Source organism: Cebus imitator, unplaced genomic scaffold (assembly GCF_001604975.1).
Source record: "Cebus imitator isolate Cc_AM_T3 unplaced genomic scaffold, Cebus_imitator-1.0 Scaffold38, whole genome shotgun sequence".
Classification (NCBI taxonomy): domain Eukaryota; kingdom Metazoa; phylum Chordata; class Mammalia; order Primates; family Cebidae; genus Cebus; species Cebus imitator.
In genome coordinates, this window is record NW_016107353.1 from 300029 (window position 1) to 320358 (window position 20330).

The window sequence follows — 20330 nt, forward strand, 5'->3', positions numbered from 1 at the left end:
TAAAAAATTAGCCAGGTGCAGTGGCATGCACCTGCAGTTCCAGCTACTTGAGAGGCTGAGGCAGGAGGATCACTTGAGCCTAGGAGGTGGAGGTTGCAGTGAGCTAAGACCATGCCACTGTACTCCAGCTTGGGCAATAGAGCAAAACCCTGTGGGGGGGGAGGAGGAGAGAGAGGAGAGAGAGGAGAGAGAGGAGAGAGAGGAGAGAAAGGAGAGAGGGGAGAGATGAGAGAGAGAGAGATAGATGGGAGAGGATAGGAAGAGAAAGAGCTAGAGGATAGAGAAGAGCTCCCTCCTCCTTGCAGGTTTCCTGGAGCCTGGAAGCAGAGGATGACCCTATTCAGATGAACCAAGAGGCCAGAAATGTGGTGCAGCCCTGCGACAGGCACTCAAGGACACAACCGCCGTCTGGCACTCCATTCTCTCTCCCACCATCAAGCACCCCTAGCCCTCAGAGCTCTGGAGAGCTGCCAGTCTCTGCCCAGCACTCCACTCACATCTGGCTCCATGCCATTCTATCCAGCCATGCCTCCTCCTCCCACTGCAGGCTGCTCCCACTGCAGCCTAGCGCTCCTACTGAGGTGGTGTCACTGCGACAGAGTGAGGGAGGGAGAGCCCAGCACAGTACCCTGCTCTGACCTGACACAGAAGCCTTGGTTCTCCCCTCTAGGCATTCCAGCCTCATTTGGAGGTCTATCTCCAGTTAAGCTCACGTACCCACTACCCATCACAAAAATCTGCCTAGCCCACCAAGACCGGCTGCATTTTGCCTGTGAGTGAGGGGGGAAATGAGGTATCTGGGATAATAAACATTACACGGAAGAGTCGCCTGCTCTAAACATTTCAACAAGCTGGAGAAAGATGCAAGGCATTGACTTTGGGAAAACACTGCCAGACTGCAGGACCTGAGGTCATGGCTTCCAATCACCTACAAGTTAAACTGGCCCCACTCTAACTCAGGCCTTGCAGGTTGAGATTACTTTTAAAGACTTTCTGGGAAAGGCAATCATGGGCACTCAAGCTTATAGTGTGATTGAGCTTGGAGTTCATTCTCCTCATTTTACAGATGAAAAAGTGGCGCCTGTAGAGAGGAGGTGGCCTAGCTAAGATCCTTAAAGGGCAGAAACAATGTTATACAACACTGGTCTTCTTCCCAGCCAGCTTCTACCTCCAAAATTGGAAAGTTAGGGCTGGGTGGAGTGGCTCACACCTGTAACCTCAGCATTTTGGGAGGCCGAAGTGGGAAGATGGCTTGAGCCCAGGAGTTCAAGACCAGCCTGGGCAAGTAGTGAAACCTTATCTCCATAAAAAAGTTTAAAAAATATTACTGAAAAAGAAAGAGGAGGAGGAAAGTTAATTAGGGCAGGAGGAGGAAGGGGAGGAAGTTAATAGGACTCAGCTTAAAATTTGTTTTTTAATTTCGATACGTTTTGGGGGAACAGGTGGTGTTTGGTCACAAGAATAAGTTCTTTTGTAGTGATTTCTGAGAGATTGATGCATCCATCACCTGAGGATTCAGTTTTTTGGGTTTTTTTTGTTTTGTTTTGTTTTGTTTTGAGACAGAGTCTTGCTCTGTCACCCGAGCTTGAGTGCAGTGGCACAATCTCGGCTCACTGCAACCTCTGCCTCCCGGGTTCAAGCGATTCTTCTGCCTCAGCCTCCCGAGTAGCTGGAATTACAAGAGCCCACCACCACGCCAGGCTAATTTTTAAATATTTTTAGTAGAGATGAGGTTTCATTATGTTGGCCAGGCTGGTCTCAAACTCCTGACCTCGTGATCCACCCACCTCAGCCTCCCAAAATGCTGGGATTACCAGCGTGAGCCACGGCTGAAAGGACAACTCAAGCTTTCAACCCTCCTGTCTGTGCAGGAGGGCAGCACTGAGCTCTGTCCGTGGTGCTGAACCTCCCCATCTGGCGCAACCATGGCTGGCACTTCTAAATACTGCTGGGGTTTCCAGAATTTCAAGGGTACTATGGAGGACTCGGGCAAATTGATAACACAATCCAAGAGATCATTTAAGTAAAGGTGGCAGAGACTAATTCCAAAGAGGTAAATAGGCAGACTGTGTTTCAAGACAGGTATCCTTCAAGAACATGGGGAAGGGTACAGTACAGATTCCAAGCCTTTCACTTCTACTCATCACCTTGATCCGGGCATGACCACCTGACCCTCAGGTACTGAGATACACATCCTTTCAGAGAAGCTGAGTATGAGAAAACAGCATGACTGATACTGATGACTGAAACAGCCAAAGGGGAAACTTTCTGAGAAGGAAGCAACTGGAAGGGAAGGCCAAGAGAAATTTGGAACATATGTAACAGGATTTGGGGTGATTTAGATATGTCCTGCCAAGAGGCTGGAGGTTTGGAATCAAGATCTTTCAAGGTCACCCTCCAAAGTCCAGGATCATGACTGTGACCCTCCTGTGGGTCCCTGGAGTCAAGTTTGGGACAGAATCAAAAAAACAGATATACTGTCCATTCTTCCTCCGTTGATGAGATTGTGTTAGTCCATTTTTGCCTTGCTATAAAGAAATACCTGAGGCTGGTAAGTTATTTTTTAAAAAGGTTTAATTGGCTCATGGCTCTTCAGGCTGTATAGGAAGCATTGCACCAGCATCTGCTTCTGGTGAGGACTTCAGGAAGCCCACAATCATGCTGGAAGGTGAAGGGCAAGCAGGCACATCACATGGCAAGAGCTGGAGTGAGGTGGGGGTTGGCGCCACACACTTTTTAACATCAGATCTTGCATGAACTCAGAGCAAGAACTCACTCATTACCATGAGGAGGACACCAAGCCATTCATGAGGGATCTGCCCTCATTACCCAAACACCTCCCAGGCCACATTGCCAACATTGGGGATCACATTTCAACAAGTGATATGGAGGGGATGAGCATGCAAACCATATCAGAAGTTTATGCATTTTCTAGTGTAAACCCTTAGATACCCCTGGGATACATGTGTAATGATATCAGATTTGTGTTAGAAAAAAAAGGAGCTGAGTCTATCCTGAGCCCCAGACTGGCATTCCCACTGAAAGAATAGAGGCTGCATTCCTCACAAAGCTCGCACTCTTCACTCTCTCTTCAATATTGAGGGTGGATGATTGTGGCTTGCTGGCAGGGCAAATATTCAGCATGTGTCGACAGACTACATACAAAGGAGCTGTTTTAGTAGGCTATGCACAGAATCCTGAATTTAAATGCCCACATGGTGAGGGACACCTGCCTGTCCTACTGCAGGCTTGACTACCATAACCGAAGTCTCCTGAGGATGAATTTACACACACACACAGCCACACACCATCCCTGACTCCAGCAATAACATCATGGCACTGATAAAGGAAGGGGTTCCACCCTGCTAAGCCCTATTATGCTCAGCATTACTCACCATCACTACCTTCTCTTCCTTCCCCTCCTCCTTTTTCTCTTTGCTCCTTTTTCCTCTTCTTCCTCTATCCCCTCTCTCCTCTCCCTTCCTCCATCCTTTCCTCCTCCTCTTCCTTCTCTTCTCCTCTGACACTGTAATACATTTATATAACTGGTTGACAACTGTGAACACATTCCTCTCTCCAATATGTCTATACCCACACACATATAAACCCTTGGCTGGAAGGAATCTTGATGGTCAATTTATCTTTTCTCAATGTCTATCCTATCCCAGACTCCTCTTTTCTTTGAGGGAGGTCTTGCCACCTGCTTGGTCTTCTGTTGTAATATCTAACCATATTTAGTGTTTGAAAATTCCTCCTTATATCTACCTAAAATCCTTCATGTTATGGGTTAATCCCATGCCTTTGTGACATTGTAAACCACTGTTTGAAAGTGTAGAGCATCCTCCTCAGTAGAAATGGGAAGCAAGGTGTCACTGGACCTTTTGTAATCTGCAGCCAGACATACGCATGAATGTAATACATGCCCCCACCCCCCACCCCCACCCCCACACACACGGGGAAAACCTGCAACCACTGGTAACAACAAAAAGTCCAAGGACACAAAAGACCCTTCAGAGGGCATCTGACCCATCCCTTTGATCTAGAGATATAACTCCCTCAGGGCCTCCTGAGAAAATGGCTTCACAGCAACCCAATCCCACACTCTCAAGGAACCCATCTCTAGCCCTTGTTTCTAGGTCTGAAACATGAACTTTATGGCCTCCCTTGGCCTCCAAACCCAGCCTCCCCAGCTCCCATACTGTCAGCAACTAATACACTTCTCAGAGCTATACTTATATCACAGCAGGACAAGAGAGTAAAAGTGTTACTGAACTCGATTTGATTGAGTGTGACAACGGCACAGTTAGCCACATGTGTCATTGGGAGATGTGAACTGGGGATAGTTTATGGTCAAAAATTCATTTCCAAGGGGACCTGACATCTTCCTCTCACAGACATCCAGACAGCGCTGACATCAGTGGCAACGTGAGGAGAAGAGATTCATGGACTTGTCTGAGGAAGAGACCTTGTAAGGTCATCCATCGCCCCTGCCTCCATGCAAAACATCTCCCTCTCAAAGGCTCTTTCTCTGGTTTTCTGGAACATCTATATGACACTCTCCCTCACACCTCTTTAATCACCTGCCAGTTGTCTCAGTGCTATAAGCAAGAAAGCGCTGCCTAATATCGAATTTAAACTCTTCCCGTTGCAATTCCCAACCAATCATTGTTCTAGCTGCACCTTCAGTGCAATGACAGCAGCCTTCTCCTGAGTCTCCATGTGACCATCCCCGAGTCCAGGCTCCCTGGGGATGCACCTGCCATGTGCACTCCTTCATTTGTCACCCCGTGGTCCCCTGACTCTGGGCTTGTTCTTCTCCTCCCTCCTGTTCTCTGGAGTAAGTGGCATTTTCAGCCCTGTTCCTAAATTCCTTTCTCAGTCTCCAGTAGAAAAACTATAGTTTGCTTTTGGAAACCTCTAATGCTTTTCCGAAACTCTGGGAAGGGACTTCAAGGATTTTTCTAGTCAAAGCTCATTTTACAAAGGATGGAACAGAGAAAGGAGTGAAAATGACAAGTTCGCAGTCACCTGGGGAACTAGAGGCAGTGCCAGAAATTCCAGTCCCTTTTACAACCCAAATCCTGCCTCTCAGCTCAGAACTCTTTCTATTGACAGTGCCCTTCCAGGGGTGATATAACATACGTACCATGTGCACACACCCCTGGCAGTGTCAGAGGGTGGACCTGACACTCCATGAAAAGACCCAGGATGCCTATGCCAGCTGCCCCCACAGCCCAGGCATCATGGTGGCCATGCACCCACCATGTTCCCTGCCCTGCTAAGCCCCCATTATGAACCCTCAGAGGATTAAGCACTTTTGACTTCATGCCAATGATCATAATTGTAATTAAATAAACAATTGTGCTATTCTTTTGTTTAATGTCTTGCTTCCCTCTGCCTGTAAGAGGCATGAGGGCAGGAACTGTCTGTTGTCTTCATCATGGTTGCAGTCTGCACAGAGTGCTTGCTCCACAAATGTGTGTTTCTTGGATGAATGAATAAATGAATAAGTGGAAGTCAGGGGAAGAGTGGTCCTGGGGAATATGGGGTCCTGACCAGTGTCACATAGATGAAGAGCTACAAGGCCAGGGGTCCCAGTTTCCAGTCCAGGACCCAACATTGAGGAGGGAGTAGAGATAATATCATGAATTTTCCTTTTCTACAGAACCTTGGACACAAAAAGGCATCTTAGCACCATGGGGTGTATTTGAAGCGAGGGGATCAGATGAGCTCTTCATGCTGGTGCAAGGATTTAATGAGTCTACTTTCATCCATGCCTTTCTTCCCTATCACCCTCTGTCATTAGGACAGTGACCTGAGTCCCAAGCTTTGGTCGCAGACACATGGTCTCATTCACCTTTCCACCAAGCCCCTGCTTCTGAGGACCACAGCTCCAACCAATGCTGACTGCAGAAAGGGTTCCACTAACAGCCACAGCTGAGCAAGCTTCACCGAGAACACTGGCTCCTGATGGCAGATGGCAGCAGCCACAGGGTCTAGAAAGGCAGCAATTGTTGGGGGAAGCCACAGGTCCAAAGTCTACAAGCAAACCACACAACTACAAGGCACTAAGCCAGAACTCAGCCTAGGATCTCACCCAGAGCAGTCCTGAGCCCCTCCAGGAAGTGGCACATGGGCTAGGAGAGGGGGCCAGCATCACCCCAGCAGTCTCCTTCCAGCTAGAGAGAAGGCTTCAGGTTCAATTTCACCCTCACTTTCCAAGGAATGTGAGAAGGAGGCACCTCTGCCCACAGGCAACCTGCCAAGAGCTCTGTGTGAGGTCTGTTTGCATCTATGCATGAATTTGTGTAAAGGTGTGAGTCTTCACTACTCTGAGCCCAATGTCCCAACATGCTGAGAACCTCACCCATGAAGGAAATGCTCTCTGAAAGTAGGCCAATGGACAAGACCCTGGAAGGGGCTTTTGGGGGAAGCTGTCTAGTTTATTTGGGAGAGGAAAAGAGCCAGAGCCTTGTGTCCCAGGACTCAGAGTCTCAGGGGTCTCAACCTGCTTTTGGTGTCCTCACCATTGACACACACACACACACCCACCCCTATGTGTGCTGATGAGTGTGTTGATTTTGATTGTGATAATCACCATATAAGGTATATGTATGTCAGATCATTACATTGTACATCTTAAATATATACCATTTTTACTTGTCAATTATACCTCAATAGAGCTGAAAAAATAAAATGTTAAAACTATAAAAAGAAAACCCTACCCTAGGGAGACTGCTCCAGCCTGCCTCCGTATTTGCTATTGATTTCTTCCTTGCTGATAGCTGCCAGGCCCAGGGTCTGTCTGCAATACAGCTCCTTGGTAGGGACAGGAGGAGCCAGAGGGAAAGAAAACACAGCAGGGGTGCTGGGAGGGTGAAGGATCAGGGTCCTGGTTCCTGTGTTAGCTGGATGACCCCCACAGGGCAGTGTCCAAGGTCTCACCACCCCTCCCCAAGGAAAGTTCAATATGCTCAAGTAAACCCTCTCATCACAGGGAATACCCTCCCCTTCATCTTTTTCCATGTCCTGGGCTCAAGTCATCCTCCTGCCTTGGCCTCTCAGAGTGCCGGGATTACAGGTGTAAGCCACTGCGCCCAGCCTCCAGTGCCCAAATTTGGACTGGCACAACCAACTCTAGAGAGAGTCCCACGAATGCCAGCCTGTGTTGGGGCATTTGTCCACGGTTCCCAAGCAGTGGACCACCTGACCCCTTCTTTACAGTGTGCAGAATAAGGGGGGTGTGGCACTGGGACAGATAAACTTGAATCTGGATGTTGATTCTGCCACCCAATAGCAGTGTAACCTTGGGGACGTTTATTTACCTTTCTGGGACAATTTTTCCCTGTAAATAGAGGTAATATATCACATGCTCTAAAACTGGATTGTAGTGATAGTTGTCCAATATTGCAAATTTACTAAAAAAATCACTGAATTGTACACTTAAACCAGGTGAATATTATGATCTATAAATTATACCTCAATAGGCCAGGCACAGTGGCTCATGCCTGTAATCCCAGCACTTTGGGAGGCCGAGGCAGGTGGATTGTCAGAGGTCAGGAGTTTGACACTAGCCTGGCCAACGTGGTGAAACCCTGTCCGTCTCTACTAAAAATCCGAAAAACTTAGGCAGGTGTGGTGGCACACGCCTGTAGTCCCAGCTACTCAGGAGGCTGAGGCAGGGGAACTGCTTGAATCAGGGAGGTAGAGGTTGCAGTGAGCCAAGATCATGCCACTGCACTCCAGCCTGGGCGACAAAGTGAGACTCCATCTCAAAAAATAAAAATTATACCTCAATAACGCTCAGGCTTGTTATAAGGATAAAAGGAGAGACTACACAGGACGCTTCTGTATCCAGTGTATGAGTATCTGCTGAGTTGCTGCTGCACAGGCACTGGGCTCTGCCAGCTGAGAGGGTCCATCAAGCATGGTCTCTCACTTGTCAGTTTTGCCTTGATCACTGTTGATTGCTTGCCATTTATTCTTTGAGAACTCACATTCCCTCTCTGGGCCTTGTCTCTAAAATAAAGACCTGGACTACACAGTTTTGAAACCTTTGGGAAGACTCAAACCCCTTCCCTTGAACAGAAGCTTAAGGAATTCCAGTATAAGAACCTCAATACGCAAGGCAGATAAATGCAGGGTGCAGGGTTGCTCTGGTGAAGGCAGGGGTTGGGGCAGGTGGGAGGAACTCTCCCTAGATACCTCTCTCTCCCAACTTTTCTCCAAGAAAATCTCCCCTCCCCAGGCAGCCCTGGAAGGAACCTCATCCCCAGAGGCCACCTGGATGGAAGCCAAGAGCTAGGTGCTCCCTGGGCTCCCTCTATCCTGGGCAGCTCTGGGCCGGGCTCTTCCATGCAGCCTGCCCAGCAAGGTTGCCAGGCTGATCCTGGACTTCTGAGATACGGAGAATGCCCCCAGGTTCTGCCCTGTGACGCCAAACCCTGGGGGAAGCCTGGCACTCTGGGGGAGCACGTGGACCTTACCAAGCACTTACTGTGTGCCCAGCTCTGGGCTGGGCTTCAACTAGGACAGCAGTTCTCAAACCTTTGGTTCTAAGACCAGTTTATTGAGGACCCTCCAAGAGCATCTGCTCATGTAAGTTACATCCATCCATAGTTACCATATTCAAAATTAAAACTGAGAAATTTCTAAATTATCAGCTTAAAATAGTAACTCATTACACGTTAACACAATATATTTTAATAAGAAATAACTGTATTTTCTAAGACAAAAAAAAATCTAGATGTTCTCTCTAGTACAATATCTAGTAAGAAGGAAGAAGGCCTTGTTTCACATCTTTGCAAATCTCTTTAATGTGTGGTTTACTAGAAGGTAGCTGAAGTCTTATATCAACTTCCGTGTTTGATCTGTCTTCAATACATTACTTTGATTGAAAGATGAAAGAAAATCCACCCTCAGATATGTAACTGGAAAGGGGAGGGGTATATAATAAAGCCTTTTCGGATCACTATGGATATTTTTCCTTGATATGACATCAACACTCAACAAGTGGTAGTTTCTTAAAGATCAGTAGCAGTGGGGAATCTGAAACCTTACACTTGGAATGTATGTTTACCTCTCTGCATGATTTTGTTACATCATTCATTCATCATTTGTAAGATACTAGCTTGCCGAGTTGTACAAATCTTTCAAATATTAATTTCAGGGGCCGGGCGCGGTGGCTCAAGCCTGTAATCCCAGCACTTTGGGAGGCCGAGGCGGGTGGATCACGAGGTCAAGAGATCGAGACCGTCCTGGTCAACATGGTGAAACCCCATCTCTACTAAAACTACAAAAAATTAGCTGGGCATGGTGGTGCGTGCCTGTAATCCCAGCTACTCAGGAGGCTGAGGCAGGAGAATTGCCTGAACCCAGGAGACGGAGGTTGCGGTGAGCCGAGATCGCGCCATTGCACTCCAGCCTGGGTAATAAGAGCGAAACTCCGTCTCAAAAAAAAAAAAAAAAAACAAATATTAATTTCATTAAACAATATTAACAAATCAAACCTATTAATATTCCCAATGATCCTATCACAAAAGTCCTTTTCATAGTAACGTGTGAGTTTTCCAAAATTCTAATTTTTGCTTGAAAGTTTGAATTTTATCATTGGCCACAAATACCATCAGTTGTTTTTCTGGAAGTGATAAAATCATTCATTCATTTTTGCAAAAACGTCTGCTCAGCGCTCAAGTTTGAATAACAGGAGTTTGTCGGTTGCTTTTAGATAAAATGGTATCCCACAAAAAAATGGCTGGTTCAGCCTGCAACTCCAACAGATGCACAGGTAGACTGGTGTTGTTCACTTGCTTATTTGTTTGAGAAGCTATTGTGTAATATTTCTTTAAGCAGAAGTGCTTTTCATTCCACCACAGAGAATATTAAAAAGATGCACACTCCAGAATCAAGGTTCAATATAATTATAATCTTAGCTGCTTGGTGAAAAAAATACATTCTTAAGTGAAACTGGCATTTTGTTATTTACCAATCACTCTGTTTAGCGGGTATGTGGTGTGGAAAAACACAGAGACCGTTACAGTGTGATGCCATTACCTTGACTCATGCTAAGGTGCCAGCAGCTTCACCCAGCATTGCTTTAGCACCATCAGTCTCAAACATGGTAATGGCACATAACTTTAGTGCTATTGTGAAAACTGCTGACCTTATGGACCCCCTGGAAAATTCTTAGGGACTCTCAGGGACCTGTGGGCTGCACCTTGAGAACTGCTATAACGTAACCTTCACAAGAGTCTGTTTCCTGTGTGTTACTGTCTCTATTTTCAGATGAGGACTCTGAAGTTCAGAAAGTTTAACTTGGCCAGGCATGGTGGCTCATGCCTGTAATCCCAACACTATGGGAGGCCGAGGTGGGCAGATCACTTGAGGTCTGCAGTTCCACACCAGCCTGACCAACATGGAGAAACCCTGTCTCTACTAAAAATACAAAAGTAGCCAGGCGTGGTGGCACATGCCTGTAGTCCCACCTACCCAGGAGGCTGAGGTGGGAGAATTGCTTGAACCTGGGAGGCGGAGGTTGTGATGAGGTGAAATCCCACTATTGAACTCCAGCCTGGGCAACAAGAGCAAACCTCCATCTCAAAAAAAAAAAAAAAAAAAGTTTAAGTAACTTGTTCCCAGGGACACGTGGGCATGAAGTAGCAGTCTTGGTTTGAACCTAGGCCCTCTGACTCCCAGCCACACACAAGCTCTTTCGCTATGCTTTACAGAACATGCAACTGTGAGGGCCTCTCCTCTCCCCCTTCCCCATTGTCTCACTCCCTGAGGTCTTTGGGGCTCATCGTCTACTCCAGGGGAAGCCCGAAGACACCTCCCAGCCATGCAGTGGTGAGGGCCTGGACTTCTGTTACCGTCCACTCCAGGGCACACCTGCCGCCTTCTGCCAATAGGAAACCTGATAGGGGCGGAACACACCTCCCTGGGAAGCCTCAGGTGTCTGGGGCTGGCTTGCCAATGGCAGGCTCAGTTCTCGATGCTTCCCTGCCTCCTGCAGCAGCGGCTGCCGCCAGCACAGTTCCCAGCATCAAAGAGCTAATCCAATTTCTCAGCTGTGCTTCCCCCTTCGCTTCCTGCAATGCCAGGGTTGATTTGGAACCAGGACAGCTTATTAAAGTGATGCCTTTTTCTCCTTGTGGGAGAGTCAAACTGGGAGAGGGAACCCTCCCACGGCCGATTAACTCCATGCTTCCCACTAACACTTATCCTAGCCACAGCTGCCCTTGAGTTTTCTGCAGTTTACCTGCAACTCTTGGCTCCTAGTGGTGCGGATGATTTCAGCCCTAGGTCTGCTTCCCTCCAAGACCCCAGAGCCCTTAACCAACAGGTTCTTGTTCATCCTTCCTGCACTCCGGGTGTGTGGTGCGGGTGATGACCTCTCCTCCTGCCTGCAGGTCTCCACCCCACTTTCCTAACATCCCATCTCAGGTCCCATAACTGGGCTGGTCACTTGGTCCATCTGAGTTGGTGCAATGAAAGACCCATGGCAGACAATGAAAATGGGAGGCCAGACAGCCCCAAAAGGGATAGAGGTAAAGAACTGTGCATTTGGCTGGGAGTGGTGGCTCAGGCCTGTAATCCGAGCACTTTGGGAGGCTGAGGCAGGCAGATCACAAGGTCAGGAGTTCAAGACCAGCCTGGCCAACATAGTGAAACTCTGTCTCTACTAAAAACACAAAAATTAGCCAGGCATGGCGGTGTGCGCCTATAGTCCCAGCTACTTGGGAGGCTGGGACGGGAGAATGACTTGAACCTGGGAGGTGGAGTTTGCAGCAAGCCGAGATCGTGCCACCGGACTCCAGCTTGGGCAACAGAGGGAGGCTTCATCTTCAAAAAAAAAAAAAATGTACATTTGTTAAAAGAGCTTTTCTCCAAATAAGCACAGGAGGCAGAAAACAAGGAGGGTCCTTAGAGACCTCCACCAGCCCAAGCCCCCTTCCCAGCTCTCCTCTCCTCTAGGGAGTTAAGGTGTAGCAGAAGCAGGGGCGGTCCCACTCCAGAAAATGCTTCCTTTCTATAAACAGCATAAAAGCTTCTTCCCCAGTCACTTTGCAGAAGAGGAAGGATGTGTCCAATGCATCTGGACCATTAGTTCAGACTGGAATTAATGGTGAGGAAAAGAGATTTCTCTCACACCATCCAGCCCTTAGGGAGCCGAGGTTCTCTGGGAAGGTCTTTGGAGCTCAGAGCACTGGCCGGCCTTGGGGAAGCCATTTCTGCTCTGGAAGCGAAGAAATTACCACCACCCCTTTGACACCCCCCCAACCATACACATAGTCCTACCCAGCTCTGCCCTGCACTAACACAAATGCTTCATTTGAGCTCAGAGGAAAATGAAGCTAAGAACAGGAGGAAAGGGAATAAAAAAGAAGGGGAAAAAAAGCAAGTGGGGAGGGGGAGATGAGGTACAAGTTACCCTCTCCTCTCACATGCACACTACTGCAGGTGGTTACAACTCTCTTCTGTTTCTCCACAGCTGAGCAGGAAACTGGGAGAAGAGCCCTTCTCTCCTGCAGCCTCTTCCTCTTGCTCTCCATCACCACTCTCCCAACCCCTGCCAAGTCCCGCATCTGATCCTACGTGAGATAAAGCAGCAGAAGGCCCGGAGGGAGCCTGTGATTTTCGCCTGGATCACCTCTTACAAATGTGATGGGCTGCTGGGCTCGCCCTAACCCCGCATCACCCCCAGGCTGTTCCTTCTGTCTACTTGGGTATGGAAAGGGTTAAGCCCCTCCCGTCCCCTCCCTCCCTGATCCCATTTCCACATCCACTTCTATTTTCCCATCTCCCTAGTGCCAAGCTCACAGTTACACTTACACCCTGTATTAAGATGCATGGAATAGTAATGGGTAAATTCCATCTCTAATTGCAACATTTCCTAATTACTAAATTCCAGAGCCGCCATATCAACCCAAATATGGGAAGTCCTGCCAGGATTCTCCATGGTCTGAGGACTGCTTGCTTTACTGAGAGGCACCTGGTCCTCACAAATGCCTGGGGGGAAGCTTCCTGACATCCTCCCCAGCTGCTGTCCTTCCCTGGTCCCAGAGTGTCCAGTGATGAGGCCCTTGGGCTTCTAGTTTCTCTGAGGGGGAAGGGAGAAAGTGAAGAAAGCTTCATGATCGAGGAAAGCCTTGTGTTGACAGGCAGCTATCCTGGGGTTGGAGAGCATCTGGGAGCCCTGTCACTTTGCACCAGCCACCGCCAATGTTCCCAGCTTCAGAGCTCTCCTTTGCAGGCTGGGGAGACCCAGGGGAGGAGGAGGAACCACATGCCCTGGCCTTGGGGAGCACCCAGACTGATAGAGGAGACACGGTTATTTTGAGTTCCCCTTTACAATCCTGGGTACCTTTTACAGAGTAGGTGCTTAGTGCGTCCGAGTGGAACGCGGAGGAAAGTAGGAAATCAGGACGGAACGGGGTGCTCTGGCTCAGGCTGAATTTAGACTCTGGCTGCACCTACATACAAGCATTGACTTTTGGGCTGTGAGTCCCACAGGGATCTGACTTCTCAGACCTGGCATCTCCAAAGGAGAAAAGGAGTCACACACCAACTAACTCCCATTCCTCCTGCCTTTGCAAGGAGCCCTCCTCCCCAGCCCACCCACAGGACCCTCAATACACATGCGCGCACACACACCACTGCTGGGCTTCAGAGGAGCCGTTTAATTGTCAAGTTGGGAAACTGCAGGGGCTTTTGGTGCTGATGACATCAGCATGCCATCACAGATAGGGCTGCTGAGGCTGGAGCAGGTCTGGATTCAGCGGAGTGTCCCATCATGCACTCAAGTCTGCTCACCCTGGGGCCTCCCTCCTTGCTTCAGAGCAGGTGTTCCTGAAGGAGGTGCCAGAGCCCTTACGGAAGCCCAAGGAAACCCAACACCAGGGAGGAAGAGCTGATTCAATTCCTCCAATGAATCACTGCCTAATTTTTGTAAAGGCTGCTGCCTGATTTCAATCATCCAGCCTCCTGCTTCTACTCAGTGCGTTAGTGGCCTCATCCCAAGGACCCACACCTGCATTCTCGGGCTCCCCGTGCTATACGTAGAGCTGGTGAGAAGGGGCAAGGAGAGGGGGAAGGGTTCTGGCCACTCAGCTGCTGTGGCCTGCAAGGCTCACCAAAGCGCCTAGGATCTGGGGATTCTGAGCAACCACGTAACTTCTCTGGGCCTTTGCCCTTCACTGTAATGTGGGGACAGCAATGGCGCAGCAAGAGGACTGCAGTGATGAGAGACTGACAGCCCTTGCGAGCCGCTCTATCCTGGCGTGGGGAGACGCATGGCGAGGAGCCCCAGGTTCCTGGTTGTGCAGGACCCACGCTGGCTTTGCCCTTTCTTATACCTGACACTTAGTGTTACTGACAGTAAAAGCTGAAATCCTGAGGTCCCCAGCTAAAGTGACCAAAGAAGGCCCTCTCCTGACTTTACAGCAGCAGGTAATTCCCCTTTCTTTCAGATCTGGGGGCTGCTTGGCCTTTTAATGGACCCAGCTACTCACATCCTACTTCCCTAAGTGTGAGGGACCTTCCGAATCTAACCTCCTCCCTGGCACTCAGCCAGGGGGACTTTATCCTCATCTGAAAATTATCCAGGGAGGAAGCTTCTACAATATCTCCTGCTTGTCCTGGATTTGGGAGTCTTTTTTTTTTTTTTTTTTTTTTTTTGAGACCAGGTCTTACTGTCTTCCAGGCTGGAGTGAAGTGTCGTGACCATAGCTCACTGCAGCCTCAACCTCCTGGGCTCACGCAATCCTCCTGCTCAGCCTGGTGTGCCACCATGTCCAGCTAATTTTTACATTTTTTTATAGAGACAGGGTCTCCATATGTTGCCCAGGCTAGTCTAGAATTCCTGAGCTCAAATGATCCTCCCACCTCAGCCTCCCACAGTGCTGGGATTACAGGCGTGAGCCACCGCACCTGGCTGGGGCCTCCTTCTTGATGTTTAATTTTAGACCCAGCCTCTCTAGCGGAGGGGGCTGGCAACTAAGTGCTCCACTGCTCTCCAGACTCACAGTGACTATCAGGTCCCTCTAGGCCTGGGTCCAAATTTACCCATCGCTCTGGCTGCTTCCTTGAACTGTCAGTTCCAGGGATGAAAATGAAGGATTGCTGGGACAAATTCCTTCCCTGAAATCAAGCTTTGGCAAGAAACAACTCATTAGGCATCAAGAAGAAGTGCCTTTAAGTTAGAGGGATGAAATGTGGGAATGACCACCAGCGGAGTGATGGCAGCTCCTTGAGTTTTAAGAACATCAAAGGTGGGCAATGCTCCTTCCAGCTGGAGAACCCAAGACATCATTCTGTGTGTAGGCAGGAAAGGAGCCACAGGCCACGCAAGGATGGCAAGCACTCACGTGGCACTCCTCCTGTGCCAGGCACTGTTCTACACCCTTTGCAGTAATTAACACATTTCATCCTCACCAAGAACAACCTACATCATAGATACGAATCTTAACTCCATTTTACAGATGGGAAGACTGAGAAACAGAGTACGATGAACTTGCCCAGAATCAGAGCAAGTGGCAGAACCAGGATGAACCCTGGCAATCTGGCTATAGTCACCATGCTCCCTCTTAGAAAAAAATCTGACTTGATGTTTCTCCAACGAAACTATATTATTCATCATAGGCTTCTGGAGCCCAGGAGAACCCATAACTGAATCCCAGCTTCTCTGGCCTGGCTTCTCTGACCAAGTGGAAGATGAAGAATCAACTTGTTGCCTATGGATGGATTATTCACATAGGGAATTTAGAATTGCATCTGTCCGATGGGCCGGGGACCATTTCTAAAATAACACGAATAGTTGTCACTTCTACAACGCTACCCTGAGAGTTAAGCACTATTACCTCTGTTTTATAGAGACAACGCTGCAGACATTGTCGGGTCATCCTGTCATGTGCTCTTGAGACACCCTACATACCTTCGTAACTCTTGTCAGTCATAATGAATTCTTTTTGTAATTGTGTGGTATTCACTAGATTGTAAGCACCACGAGGGCAGGAAGCAGGTCTATTTTGTTGCCACCTGAATCTCCATTGCCTAGCAGATTCTCAAAATGCAATAGCGGAATGAATGTGGAGCAGACGCTGAGTGGCTCCGTAACATTCGTAGGACCTACCGCTGTGCTCACTTCCCCACCCACAGACTAGAACAGTGGCACACGATAGGTACTCACTAATAAAATACTTGTTGGAAATAAGGTCTCACACTTTGTACTTAGCAGCCCTGGAATTTGAACCCAGGCCTGTCTAGCTCCCAGCCTCTGTTCTTTGGTGCCTCGTATTTAACCACTGCACTGAGGAAATGCCCCCTACTGCTCCCTCTGGCTTGCCGTTCCAGTTCTTTAAGAGTATCCCCACCACCCTGGACCTTCAGTGATGCCTGGCTCCAGCTCGAACTTGCCTAGATCAGGAAAGTCCACAGAGTGAATCCCAAGCGAAGTAGTGTTTCTACTCATCTCCAGCCTTAATTTATCCGTGAGGAGGTTTCTGTCTAGGGAAGGGAATGATGGCCATTCTTCCAGCCAAATGAACCCCAGCCTCCTCCCACTCTGTCCTCATTGCCCTGTCCCCCTGCTTCCAGTGCCCTCACTGCCCTTTTATCTACTCTCCCCTGAGAGGGCTGCACAGGCCCTACTGGGAAGAAAAAGGAGACCCCATTGAGCTAGGACAAAGTTCAGATGGAGGCAGAAAGAATGAGTAGAGGTCAGGCTCGCCTAGGGGCTGGGGAACACTGGGGTGGCCTGGTCCCCTGGGGTTGGGGAGGGCAGGGAAGAGGCTTCTCCAGCCACCTTCAAAGCCCACCCACCCCCAGGTTTCTGCAGTATCAGGGACAGCCCTGTCACACCTGCCTGGAAGCTGCCTGAGGAAGAACGAGCTCTAGCTGCAGTGTGAGGGCAGGGCAGCCCAGACCCAGCTCCAGAAAGGGTCTCCCCGGCCCTGTGAGGTCTTCAGCAAGGTACATGCTTTGCCCAGGGTGAAACCAGCTTCAGTCCTAAATTGAAGCCAGTGGCAAGTTTCTCTGGGCAAAAGGTCAATGTTCACAAACACCAACACTTCTTGCTTTCCTTGGTCCTGTTCTGCAGATGTCAGACCCCAAAGCTGCAAAAGAAATGTTCTTGCATAATCACCCCTTCCCCAGAAAGAAAACCCAAGCTGTCCAGACACAAGCTCCGGGACTGCAGAACGAAACGGACTCACGGCAGAGTGGTCTGGCCTTTCTTCCTCCAGGGTACGGCGGGCCAGGTCTCTGTGAGACTGTAACCTAGACACTTTCCTCTGCCTCCCTCTCCTCAGCTTTCCCGAAGCTCCCTAGCTTCTCCTTTGGCAAGACAAGGAGGGGAGAAGGTAAGGATTATGCCCAAGAAGTCCCCAGAAAAAGCCAGCCCTCTGGGGGGAGTCCTAGAGGGTGAAGCCACGCATCTGCCTGGCAGCCAAGCAGAGCAGAGGCGGCCACCCAGAGGGAAAGGAGCCCAGGAGTCGGGGTTCAATGGGCACTGGCCATTCCCCAGGGGCATGAGAGGAGCTGGGTTGGAGATGGACTCCCTAGGCGCACTGTGTCTGGCTGGACCCCTGACGCTGACTCACCCCCAGGGCCCTGACACACGCTGCAGCTTGCAGTGCCTGCCAGGCCACCGCTCTCGTTCCAAAGGACCAGGACGCCAGGCACGTCCCACTGCATCAGAGCCACCCTGCCCCCTCCCACCTACCCCTCGGCCTGCCTAGGGTCATTGAGCATGGCTATTTTTTTTCCAGCATCTCTGCTGCTTCTAGCAGCCCCAAAGCTGGACTTGGTCCCGAGTAGGGAGAGATGGTTGAAAGGATTAAGGGCTTCCCTGCTTCTCACTGTCAGCACCTCTAATGAAGTGCCAGGTGATGGAGAGCTGGCTGGATTGGATGGAGGACAATCTACTCCACCTGGGAGAGGCCTCTCAGGGCGGCAGCAGTAGGGGAGAGAGAAGGGAACTCTTCTGCTTTCCAGGTCAGACCCCAGTTCGCCTTTCTGGCTTCCTCGGCGCCCCCAGGTCCTAAGGACTTCCTCCTCCTCGTACCCCAACCCAACCTGGGCTACCTGCTCACCGGGGCGTCTGCCCTTCCCTCCCCACTGAGGCGGCCCCTCCGGGCCAGGCCTCTTCTGTCCCTGCACTCCCTTCCTCCCGCTGAGGGGAGAGCACCTACACCACCACCTCAGCTGGGGGTGGGGGAGGACGCTGCGCTTGCCAGGAGAGACCCCACACGAGCTGGGGGCCAGGGGTGCGCTGGAGGCACCTGTGGAATGTGGAGATGAAAAGGAAGAAGGAGACAGGCGGAGGGGGCCTGGCTTAGTGGGATGGGAAACGATAAAGCTCCTCTTTTTAGTTGAAAATTAAAAGCTCTGTGCCCCAGAGGTGGGGAAAGGAACACAGGCAGGGAAAGGGGGAACCCCAAATGAGAAAGCTACATGGAAGAGTCTAGAAAGGGGAGTCGGGCTGTGAGCACCCGCCAGGCTGCCAGCCCAGCCCTGGGGACAGAGCTGAAGCAGGGACGGGGCGTCCTAGGTCGTGCTGAGTCATGAGATTTGGAGAGAGGAGAGGGGCGCCTCCATCCCCCTCTCGGGCCCGGGCCCCAGCTCCTCGTGCCCGTCGCCTCCAGATGGCCCCTGCGGTCTGTCTCCCCAATCTCTCCCTGACCCAGGGTCTCCGGCTCCCAGCGCCCAGACCACCCCTCACCCCAACCTCCCACGACGGCGGTGCCAGGGGTCCCGCAGCTTGAGACTGGGGCAAAAGAACCTTCCTTGGAGACCAATGGGGCGGGCGGGGGGCTGGACTAGACGCGAGTGGGGGCGTCCCAGGGACAGGAGAGAGGGGTGGGGGCGCACAGCCGGCGGGTGCGGGGGACGCGTGGCCCGCCCCTCTCTGCAGCAACTCGCCGGGAGACGGCGAAAGGAAATCCGCACCCCCCCAGTCCCAGTCCCGCAGAGGAGCTCCCCGCCCCTCAGGTCCGGCTCCCCCAGAGGAACCCTCCATCTGGACGCGTCCAAACTCCCCCAAAGGACGGTGCGGACTCCCGGCCCCTTGGCCTCAAACTTCCTCAGCCCCGCTCACCTCCCGGGAGCCGGACCACCCGGTGGCCCTCGACGCAGCGGCAGGAGAGGAGAAACTTTGGAGGGAGGTCCGTGCCCCCCACCGGCGGGGCTGCGGACTTACCGGAGGGCGACCCGAAGGAGGCAGGAGAGACCCGGGGTCCCCGAGGTGAGGGGGCGTCGGGCCGCAAGGACGCGGCGCTGGCGACGGCTTCGCAGGGGCGCCCGTTCCTCTGGGCCGCGGAGTCACCGCTCCGCCGCTGCCCCAACTCGGCTCCGAAGTGCCTTTGCCGCAAGACTTGCTGAGCTTAGCAGTCTGCGCCGAGGCGGCGGAGGGAGGGGGCCTGATCGATGGGCGCGCGCGGCGAGCGCTGCAGTGAGAGGAGGAGACGCGCGGCGCGGAGGGCGGGAACCAAGGCGGGGGAGGCCCGGAGGAGGCGTGGGCGGGCCTGCCCCCCGGGACCGGGCCTCTCTGCGCAGCCCCCCAGGCGCTCGGCGCCCCCGCCTCCTATTCAAGGTCAAGGAGGCGGCTTCCCGGGCAGGAAGGCGGACTGGAAAGAGTCTCCAGCCTCCCTACCCCAGAGGGCCTGTCTCCTTTCGAGCCACGTTCTCCCCAACTTCCCGAACCCACTGCAGCTCAAGATTAAATTACTGGGCTCAGGAGCCCCCCGCCCCCATAGCCATTTTGGGAGCCCTGAGCCCCTAGCCTCCCTCCTCCCCCTCCCACTTAGGTCACCGCTACCTAGAGTGGCCACCTGGATAATGGGGGCTTATGAGCCTAAAGGATGGGTGGGAAAGAGGAGGATGCTTGAGAGATGGCGCCTGAGGCCTATGGAAATAGAGCGGCGGAGGGGAGAGGAAGAACAGGGTGGCGAGGAGAGAAGAGCTGGAAGGCGGTGGGAAGGAAAGGAGGACGCTACTGGTTATTAAAGTCAGGGCATTCACACGTGTTAGTTTGCTTAATGTGTGAGACATCCCTTTAAGGTGGGCATTATGGCTGGGCAGTTTGCAGGTGGGGAAACAGTCCCTGAATGGTGCGTTGGGCCAAGGAGCTGCAGACAGTAAGTGGTGGCATTTCGGAAGAGCTTGGGAGAAAGAGAAGGGTGGCAAGGGCAAAGTGGAGGCCTTCCTAACCTACCCAGGTGCTGCCAGGGCAGCAGCAGGACTTCCTTACAGCACAATTTGAATATCCACTTTAACTCTTTTCGGAGTTAACTTTCTTTTTGTTTTGTTTTGTTGAGATGAGTCTCACTCCCTTG

At 51.1% G+C, this 20330-nt stretch overlaps 1 protein-coding gene across 1 annotated transcript in view; it reads right to left on the reverse strand.

The window, feature by feature from the left end:
- Positions 1-19444, reverse strand: part of SYT2 (synaptotagmin 2) — a 114077-nt gene extending 94633 nt beyond the window's left edge. The window contains exon 1 of the mRNA XM_017525323.2: positions 19196-19444. The gene's annotated coding sequence lies outside the window, so the exon portion shown is untranslated. The remainder of the gene's footprint in view (positions 1-19195) is intronic.
- Positions 19445-20330: the final 886 nt, after the last annotated feature.